The sequence below is a fragment of the Cylas formicarius genome, unplaced genomic scaffold (assembly GCF_029955315.1).
Source record: "Cylas formicarius isolate icCylForm1 unplaced genomic scaffold, icCylForm1.1 PGA_scaffold_17__1_contigs__length_658801, whole genome shotgun sequence".
Taxonomy (NCBI): domain Eukaryota; kingdom Metazoa; phylum Arthropoda; class Insecta; order Coleoptera; family Brentidae; genus Cylas; species Cylas formicarius.
The window spans coordinates 260,729-270,756 of record NW_026844255.1 but is presented as its reverse complement, the minus strand read 5'-3'; positions in this window follow the sequence as shown (position 1 = coordinate 270,756).

Sequence of the window (10,028 nt, the reverse complement as noted above, 5' to 3'; positions counted from 1 at the left end):
GGCGAAAACCAATTATTTGTCCCAAAAGAAGGTGTTTTAAGTATATATCTGCATTTCTAAGGTATATTTGGGTACAATAAGAGGCGAAAAAGCAGATTCTGACTAAGATTTTATCGAAATCGGCAACTATTTGACTCAGAAAGGTTGCCTTACGTCGAAATCTAATAGTTTATTAAGGTTTTCGTTACTAAAATGCCCAAAAACGCCGATTTTGACTAGAATTTGAAAGATATTGACATGAATATATAACTGTTTGTATCAAAAAATGATAGTTTAAACTGATATTTGCAGTTTTGATGCGGTTTTAGATACGATATGAATCGAAGAAGCCGATTTTGACTGGAATCTGTTTAAAATGACAAAGAAAAACCTATTTTCAATTCAAGGAAGTGAATTTTGAAGTAGTTATCTGAAGTTTTAATGTAGATTTCAGTTCGCTAAGTTATGAAAATGCATGTTTTGGCTATAATCTTCCGTAAATCAAGGGCGAAAACCAATTATTTGTCCCAAAAGAAGGTGTTTTAAGTATATATCTGCATTTCTAAGGTAGATTTGGGTACAATAAGAGGCGAAAAAGCAGATTCTGACTAAGATTTTATCGAAATCGGCAACTATTTGACTCAGAAAGGTTGCCTTACGTCGAAATCTAATAGTTTATTAAGGTTTTCGTTACTAAAATGCCCAAAGACGCCGATTTTGACTAGAATTTGAAAGATATTGACATGAATATATAACTGTTTGTATCAAAAAATGATAGTTTAAACTGATATTTGCAGTTTTGATGCGGTTTTAGATACGATATGAATCGAAGAAGCCGATTTTGACTGGAATCTGTTTAAAATGACAAAGAAAAACCTATTTTCAATTCAACGAAGTGAATTTTTAAGTAGTTATCTGCAGTTTTAATGTAGATTTCAGTTCGCTAAGTTATGAAAATGCATGTTTTGGCTATAATCTTCCGTAAATCAAGGGCGAAAACCAATTATTTGTCCCAAAAGAAGGTGTTTTAAGTATATATCTGCATTTCTAAGGTAGATTTGGGTACAATAAGAGGCGAAAAAGCAGATTCTGACTAAGATTTTATCGAAATCGGCAACTATTTGACTCAGAAAGGTTGCCTTACGTCGAAATCTAATAGTTTATTAAGGTTTTCGTTACTAAAATGCCCAAAGACGCCGATTTTGACTAGAATTTGAAAGATATTGACATGAATATATAACTGTTTGTATCAAAAAATGATAGTTTAAACTGATATTTGCAGTTTTGATGCGGTTTTAGATACGATATGAATCGAAGAAGCCGATTTTGACTGGAATCTGTTTGAAATGACAAAGAAAAACCTATTATCAATTCAAAGAAGTGAATTTTTAAGTAGTTATCTGCAGTTTTAATGTAGATTTCAGTTCGCTAAGTTATGAAAATGCATGTTTTGGCTATAATCTTCCGAAAATCAAGGGCGAAAACCAATTATTTGTCCCAAAAGAAGGTGTTTTAAGTATATATCTGCATTTCTAAGGTAGATTTGGGTACAATAAGAGGCGAAAAAGTAGATTCTGACTAAGATTTTATCGAAATCCTCAACTATTTGACTCAGAAAGGTTGCCTTACGTCGAAATCTAATAGTTTATTAAGGTTTTCGTTACTAAAATGCCCAAAGACGCCGATTTTGACTAGAATTTGAAAGATATTGACATGAATATATAACTGTTTGTATCAAAAAATAATAGTTTAAACTGATATTTGCAGTTTTGATGCGGTTTTAGATACAATATGAATCGAAGAAGCCGATTTTGACTGGAATCTGTTTAAAATGACAAAGAAAAACCTATTATCAATTCAAGAAAGTGAATTTTTAAGTAGTTATCTGCAGTTTTAATGTAGATTTCATTTCGCTAAGTTATGAAAATGCATGTTTTGGCTATAATCTTCCGTAAATCAAGGGCGAAAACCAATTATTTGTCCCAAAAGAAGGTGTTTTAAGTATATATCTGCATGTCTAAGGTAGATTTGGGTACAATATGAGGCGAAAAAGCAGATTCTGACTAAGATTTTATCGAAATCGGCAACTATTTGACTCAGAAAGGTTGCCTTACGTCGAAATCTAATAGTTTATTAAGGTTTTCGTTACTAAAATGCCCAAAGACGCCGATTTTGACTAGAATTTGAAAGATATTGACATGAATGTATAACTGTTTGTATCAAAAAATGATAGTTTAAACTGATATTTGCAGTTTTGATGCGGTTTTAGATACGATATGAATCGAAGAAGCCGATTTTGACTGGAATCTGTTTAAAATGACAAAGAAAAACCTATTATCAATTCAAGGAAGTGAATTTTTAAGTAGTTATCTGCAGTTTTAATGTAGATTTCAGTTCCCTAAGTTATGAAAATGCATGTTTTGGCTATAATCTTCCGTAAATCAAGGGCGAAAACCAATTATTTGTCCCAAAAGAAGGTGTTCTAAGTATATATCTGCATTTCTAAGGTAGATTTGGGTACAATAAGAGGCGAAAAAGCAGATTCTGAGTAAGATTTTATCGAAATCGGCAACTATTTGACTCAGAAAGGTTGCATTACGTCGAAATCTAATAGCTTATTAAGGTTTTCGTTACTAAAATGCCCAAAGACGCCGATTTTGACTAGAATTTGAAAGATATTGACATGAATATATAACTGTTTGTATCAAAAAATGATAGTTTAAACTGATATTTGCAGTTTTGATGCGGTTTAAGATACGATATGAATCGAAGAAGCCGATTTTGACTGGAATCTGTTTAAATTGACAAAGAAAAACCTATTATCAATTCAAGGAAGTGAATTTTTAAGTAGTTATCTGCAGTTTTAATGTAGATTTCAGTTCGCTAAGTTATGAAAATGCATGTTTTGGCTATAATCTTCCGTAAATCAAGGGCGAAAACCAATTATTTGTCCCAAAAGAAGGTGTTTTAAGTATATATCTGCATTTCTAAGGTATATTTGGGTACAATAAGAGGCGAAAAAGCAGATTCTGACTAAGATTTTATCGAAATCGGCAACTATTTGACTCAGAAAGGTTGCCTTACGTCGAAATCTAATAGTTTATTAAGGTTTTCGTTACTAAAATGCCCAAAAACGCCGATTTTGGCTAGAATTTGAAAGATATTGATATGAATATATAACTGTTTGTATCAAAAAATGATAGTTTAAACTGATATTTGCAGTTTTGATGCGGTTTTAGGTACGATATGGCTCGAAGAAGCCGATTTTGACTGGAATCTGTTTAAAATGACAAAGAAAAACCTATTATCAATTCAAGGAAGTGAATTTTTAAGTAGTTATCTGCAGTTTTAATGTAGATTTCAGTTTGCTAAGTTATGAAAATGCATGTTTTGGCTATAATCTTCCGTAAATCAAGGGCGAAAACCAATTATTTGTCCCAAAAGAAGGTGTTTTAAGTATATATCTGCATTTCTAAGGTAGATTTGGGTACAATAAGAGGCGAAAAAGCAGATTCTGACTAAGATTTTATCGAAATCGGCAACTATTTGACTCAGAAAGGTTGCCTTACGTCGAAATCTAATAGTTTATTAAGGTTTTCGTTACTAAAATGCCCAAAGACGCCGATTTTGACTAGAATTTGAAAGATATTGACATGAATATATAACTGTTTGTATCAAAAAATGATAGTTTAAACTGATATTTGCAGTTTTGATGCGGTTTTAGATACGATATGAATCGAAGAAGCCGATTTTGACTGGAATCTGTTTAAAATGACAAAGAAAAACCTATTATCAATTCAAGGAAGTGAATTTTTAAATAGTTATCTGCAGTTTTAATGTAGATTTCAGTTCGCTAAGTTATGAAAATGCATGTTTTGGCTATAATCTTCCGTAAATCAAGGGCGAAAACCAATTATTTGTCCCAAAAGAAGGTGTTTTAAGTATATATCTGCATTTCTAAGGCAGTTTTGGGTACAATAAGAGGCGAAAAAGCAGATTCTGACTAAGATTTTATCGAAATCGGCAACTATTTGACTCAGAAAGGTTGCCTTACGTCGAAATCTAATAGTTTATTAAGGTTTTCGTTACTAAAATGCCCAAAGACGCCGATTTTGACTAGAATTTGAAAGATATTGACATGAATATATAACTGTTTGTATCAAAAAATGATAGTTTAAACTGATATTAGCAGTTTTGATGCGGTTTTAGATACGATATGAGTCGAAGAAGCCGATTTTGACTGGAATCTGTTTAAAATGACAAAGAAAAACCTATTATCAATTCAAGGAAGCGAATTTTTAAGTAGTTATCTGCAGTTTTAATGTAGATTTCAGTTCGCTAAGTTATGAAAATGCATGTTTTGGCTATAATCTTCCGAAAATCAAGGGCGAAAACCAATTATTTGTCCCAAAAGAAGGTGTTTTAAGTATATATCTGCATTTCTAAGGTAGATTTGGGTACAATAAGAGGCGAAAAAGTAGATTCTGACTAAGATTTTATCGAAATCCTCAACTATTTGACTCAGAAAGGTTGCCTTACGTCGAAATCTAATAGTTTATTAAGGTTTTCGTTACTAAAATGCCCAAAGATGCCGATTTTGACTAGAATTTGAAAGATATTGAAATGAATATATAACTGTTTGTATCAAAAAATAATAGTTTAAACTGATATTTGCAGTTTTGATGCGGTTTTAGATACAATATGAATCGAAGAAGCCGATTTTGACTGGAATCTGTTTAAAATGACAAAGAAAAACCTATTATCAATTCAAGAAAGTGAATTATTAAGTAGTTATCTGCAGTTTTAATGTAGATTTCATTTCGCTAAGTTATGAAAATGCATGTTTTGGCTATAATCTTCCGTAAATCAAGGGCGAAAACCAATTATTTGTCCCAAAAGAAGGTGTTTTAAGTATATATCTGCATGTCTAAGGTAGATTTGGGTACAATATGAGGCGAAAAAGCAGATTCTGACTAAGATTTTATCGAAATCGGCAACTATTTGACTCAGAAAGGTTGCCTTACGTCGAAATCTAATAGTTTATTAAGGTTTTCGTTACTAAAATGCCCAAAGACGCCGATTTTGACTAGAATTTGAAAGATATTGACATGAATGTATAACTGTTTGTATCAAAAAATGATAGTTTAAGCTGATATTTGCAGTTTTGATGCGGTTTTAGATACGATATGAATCGAAGAAGCCGATTTTGACTGGAATCTGTTTAAAATGAAAAAGAAAAACCTATTATCAATTCAAGGAAGTGAATTTTTAAGTAGTTATCTGCAGTTTTAATGTAGATTTCAGTTCCCTAAGTTATGAAAATGCATGTTTTGGCTATAATCTTCCGTAAATCAAGGGCGAAAACCAATTATTTGTCCCAAAAGAAGGTGTTTTAAGTATATATCTGCATTTCTAAGGTAGATTTGGGTACAATAAGAGGCGAAAAAGCAGATTCTGAGTAAGATTTTATCGAAATCGGCAACTATTTGACTCAGAAAGGTTGCATTACGTCGAAATCTAATAGTTTATTAAGGTTTTCGTTACTAAAATGCCCAAAGACGCCGATTTTGACTAGAATTTGAAAGATATTGACATGAATATATAACTGTTTGTATCAAAAAATGATAGTTTAAACTGATATTTGCAGTTTTGATGCGGTTTAAGATACGATATGAATCGAAGAAGCCGATTTTGACTGGAATCTGTTTAAATTGACAAAGAAAAACCTATTATCAATTCATGGAAGTGAATTTTTAAGTAGTTATCTGCAGTTTTAATGTAGATTTCAGTTCGCTAAGTTATGAAAATGCATGTTTTGGCTATAATCTTCCGTAAATCAAGGGCGAAAACCAATTATTTGTCCCAAAAGAAGGTGTTTTAAGTATATATCTGCATTTCTAAGGTATATTTGGGTACAATAAGAGGCGAAAAAGCAGATTCTGACTAAGATTTTATCGAAATCGGCAACTATTTGACTCAGAAAGGTTGCCTTACGTCGAAATCTAATAGTTTATTAAGGTTTTCGTTACTAAAATGCCCAAAAACGCCGATTTTGACTAGAATTTGAAAGATATTGATATGAATATATAACTGTTTGTATCAAAAAATGATAGTTTAAACTGATATTTGCAGTTTTGATGCGGTTTTAGGTACGATATGACTCGAAGAAGCCGATTTTGACTGGAATCTGTTTAAAATGACAAAGAAAAACCTATTATCAATTCAAGGAAGTGAATTTTTAAGTAGTTATCTGCAGTTTTAATGTAGATTTCAGTTTGCTAAGTTATGAAAATGCATGTTTTGGCTATAATCTTCCGTAAATCAAGGGCGAAAACCAATTATTTGTCCCAAAAGAAGGTGTTTTAAGTATATATCTGCATTTCTAAGGTAGATTTGGGTACAATAAGAGGCGAAAAAGCAGATTCTGACTAAGATTTTATCGAAATCGGCAACTATTTGACTCAGAAAGGTTGCCTTACGTCGAAATCTAATAGTTTATTAAGGTTTTCGTTACTAAAATGCCCAAAGACGCCGATTTTGACTAGAATTTGAAAGATATTGACATGAATATATAACTGTTTGTATCAAAAAATGATAGTTTAAACTGATATTTGCAGTTTTGATGCGGTTTTAGATACGATATGAATCGAAGAAGCCGATTTTGACTGGAATCTGTTTAAAATGACAAAGAAAAACCTATTATCAATTCAAGGAAGTGAATTTTTAAATAGTTATCTGCAGTTTTAATGTAGATTTCAGTTCGCTAAGTTATGAAAATGCATGTTTTGGCTATAATCTTCCGTAAATCAAGGGCGAAAACCAATTATTTGTCCCAAAAGAAGGTGTTTTAAGTATATATCTGCATTTCTAAGGCAGTTCTGGGTACAATAAGAGGCGAAAAAGCAGATTCTGACTAAGATTTTATCGAAATCGGCAACTATTTGACTCAGAAAGGTTGCCTTACGTCGAAATCTAATAGTTTATTAAGGTTTTCGTTACTAAAATGCCCAAAGACGCCGATTTTGACTAGAATTTGAAAGATATTGACATGAATATATAACTGTTTGTATCAAAAAATGATAGTTTAAACTGATATTTGCAGTTTTGATGCGGTTTTAGATACGATATGAATCGAAGAAGCCGATTTTGACTGGAATCTGTTTAAAATGACAAAGAAAAACCTATTATCAATTCAAGGAAGTGAATTTTTAAGTAGCTATCTGCAGTTTTAATGTAGATTTCAGTTCGCTAAGTTATGAAAATGCATGTTTTGGCTATAATCTTCCGTAAATCAAGGGCGAAAACCAATTATTTGTCCCAAAAGAAGGTGTTTTAAGTATATATCTGCATTTCTAAGGTAGATTTGGGTACAATGAGAGGCGAAAAAGCAGATTCTGACTAAGATTTTATCGAAATCGGCAACTATTTGACTCAGAAAGGTTGCCTTACGTCGAAATCTAATAGTTTATTAAGGTTTTCGTTACTAAAATGCCCAAAGACGCCGATTTTGACTAGAATTTGAAAGATATTGACATGAATATATAACTGTTTGTATCAAAAAATGATAGTTTAAACTGATATTTGCAGTTTTGATGCGGTTTTAGATACGATATGAGTCGAAGAAGCCGATTTTGACTGGAATCTGTTTAAAATGACAAAGAAAAACCTATTATCAATTCAAGGAAGCGAATTTTTAAGTAGTTATCTGCAGTTTTAATGTAGATTTCAGTTCGCTAAGTTATGAAAATGCATGTTTTGGCTATAATCTTCCGTAAATCAAGGGCGAAAACCAATTATTTGTCCCAAAAGAAGGTGTGTTAAGTATATATCTGCATTTCTAAGGTAGATTTGAGTACAATAAGAGGCGAAAAAGCAGATTCTGACTAAGATTTTATCGAAATCGGCAACTATTTGACTCAGAAAGGTTGCCTTACGTCGAAATCTAATAGTTTATTAAGGTTTTCGTTACTAAAATGCCCAAAGACGCCGATTTTGACTAGAATTTGAAAGATATTGACATGAATATATAACTGTTTGTATCAAAAAATGATAGTTTAAACTGATATTTGCAGTTTTGATGCGGTTTTAGATACGATATGAATCGAAGAAGCCGATTTTGACTGGAATCTGTTTAAAATGACAAAGAAAAACCTATTTTCAATTCAAGGAAGTGAATTTTTAAGTAGTTATCTGCAGTTTTAATGTAGATTTCAGTTCGCTAAGTTATGAAAATGCATATTTTGGCTATAATCTTCCGTAAATCAAGGGCGAAAACCAATTATTTGTCCCAAAAGAAGGTGTTTTAAGTATATATCTGCATTTCTAAGGTAGATTTGGGTACAATAAGAGGCGAAAAAGCAGATTCTGACTAAGATTTTATCGAAATCGGCAACTATTTGACTCAGAAAGGTTGCCTTACGTCGAAATCTAATAGTTTATTAAGGTTTTCGTTACTAAAATGCCCAAAGACGCCGATTTTGACTAGAATTTGAAAGATATTGACATGAATATATAACTGTTTGTATCAAAAAATAATAGTTTAAACTGATATTTGCAGTTTTGATGCGGTTTTAGATACAATATGAATCGAAGAAGCCGATTTTGACTGGAATCTGTTTAAAATGACAAAGAAAAACCTATTATCAATTCAAGAAAGTGAATTTTTAAGTAGTTATCTGCAGTTTTAATGTAGATTTCATTTCGCTAAGTTATGAAAATGCATGTTTTGGCTATAATCTTCCGTAAATCAAGGGCGAAAACCAATTATTTGTCCCAAAAGAAGGTGTTTTAAGTATATATCTGCATTTCTAAGGCAGTTCTGGGTACAATGAGAGGCGAAAAAGCAGATTCTGACTAAGATTTTATCGAAATCGGCAACTATTTGACTCAGAAAGGTTGCCTTACGTCGAAATCTAATAGTTTATTAAGGTTTTCGTTACTAAAATGCCCAAAGACGCCGATTTTGACTAGAATTTGAAAGATATTGACATGAATATATAACTGTTTGTATCAAAAAATGATAGTTTAAACTGATATTAGCAGTTTTGATGCGGTTTTAGATACGATATGAGTCGAAGAAGCCGATTTTGACTGGAATCTGTTTAAAATGACAAAGAAAAACCTATTATCAATTCAAGGAAGCGAATTTTTAAGTAGTTATCTGCAGTTTTAATGTAGATTTCAGTTCGCTAAGTTATGAAAATGCATGTTTTGGCTATAATCTTCCGTAAATCAAGGGCGAAAACCAATTATTTGTCCCAAAAGAAGGTGTGTTAAGTATATATCTGCATTTCTAAGGTAGATTTGAGTACAATAAGAGGCGAAAAAGCAGATTCTGACTAAGATTTTATCGAAATCGGCAACTATTTGACTCAGAAAGGTTGCCTTACGTCGAAATCTAATAGTTTATTAAGGTTTTCGTTACTAAAATGCCCAAAGACGCCGATTTTGACTAGAATTTGAAAGATATTGACATGAATATATAACTGTTTGTATCAAAAAATGATAGTTTAAACTGATATTTGCAGTTTTGATGCGGTTTTAGATACGATATGAATCGAAGAAGCCGATTTTGACTGGAATCTGTTTAAAATGACAAAGAAAAACCTATTTTCAATTCAAGGAAGTGAATTTTTAAGTAGTTATCTGCAGTTTTAATGTAGATTTCAGTTCGCTAAGTTATGAAAATGCATGTTTTGGCTATAATCTTCCGTAAATCAAGGGCGAAAACCAATTATTTGTCCCAAAAGAAGGTGTTTTAAGTATATATCTGCATTTCTAAGGTAGATTTGGGTACAATAAGAGGCGAAAAAGCAGATTCTGACTAAGATTTTATCGAAATCGGCAACTATTTGACTCAGAAAGGTTGCCTTACGTCGAAATCTAATAGTTTATTAAGGTTTTCGTTACTAAAATGCCCAAAGACGCCGATTTTGACTAGAATTTGAAAGATATTGACATGAATATATAACTGTTTGTATCAAAAAATAATAGTTTAAACTGATATTTGCAGTTTTGATGCGGTTTTAGATACAATATGAATCGAAGAA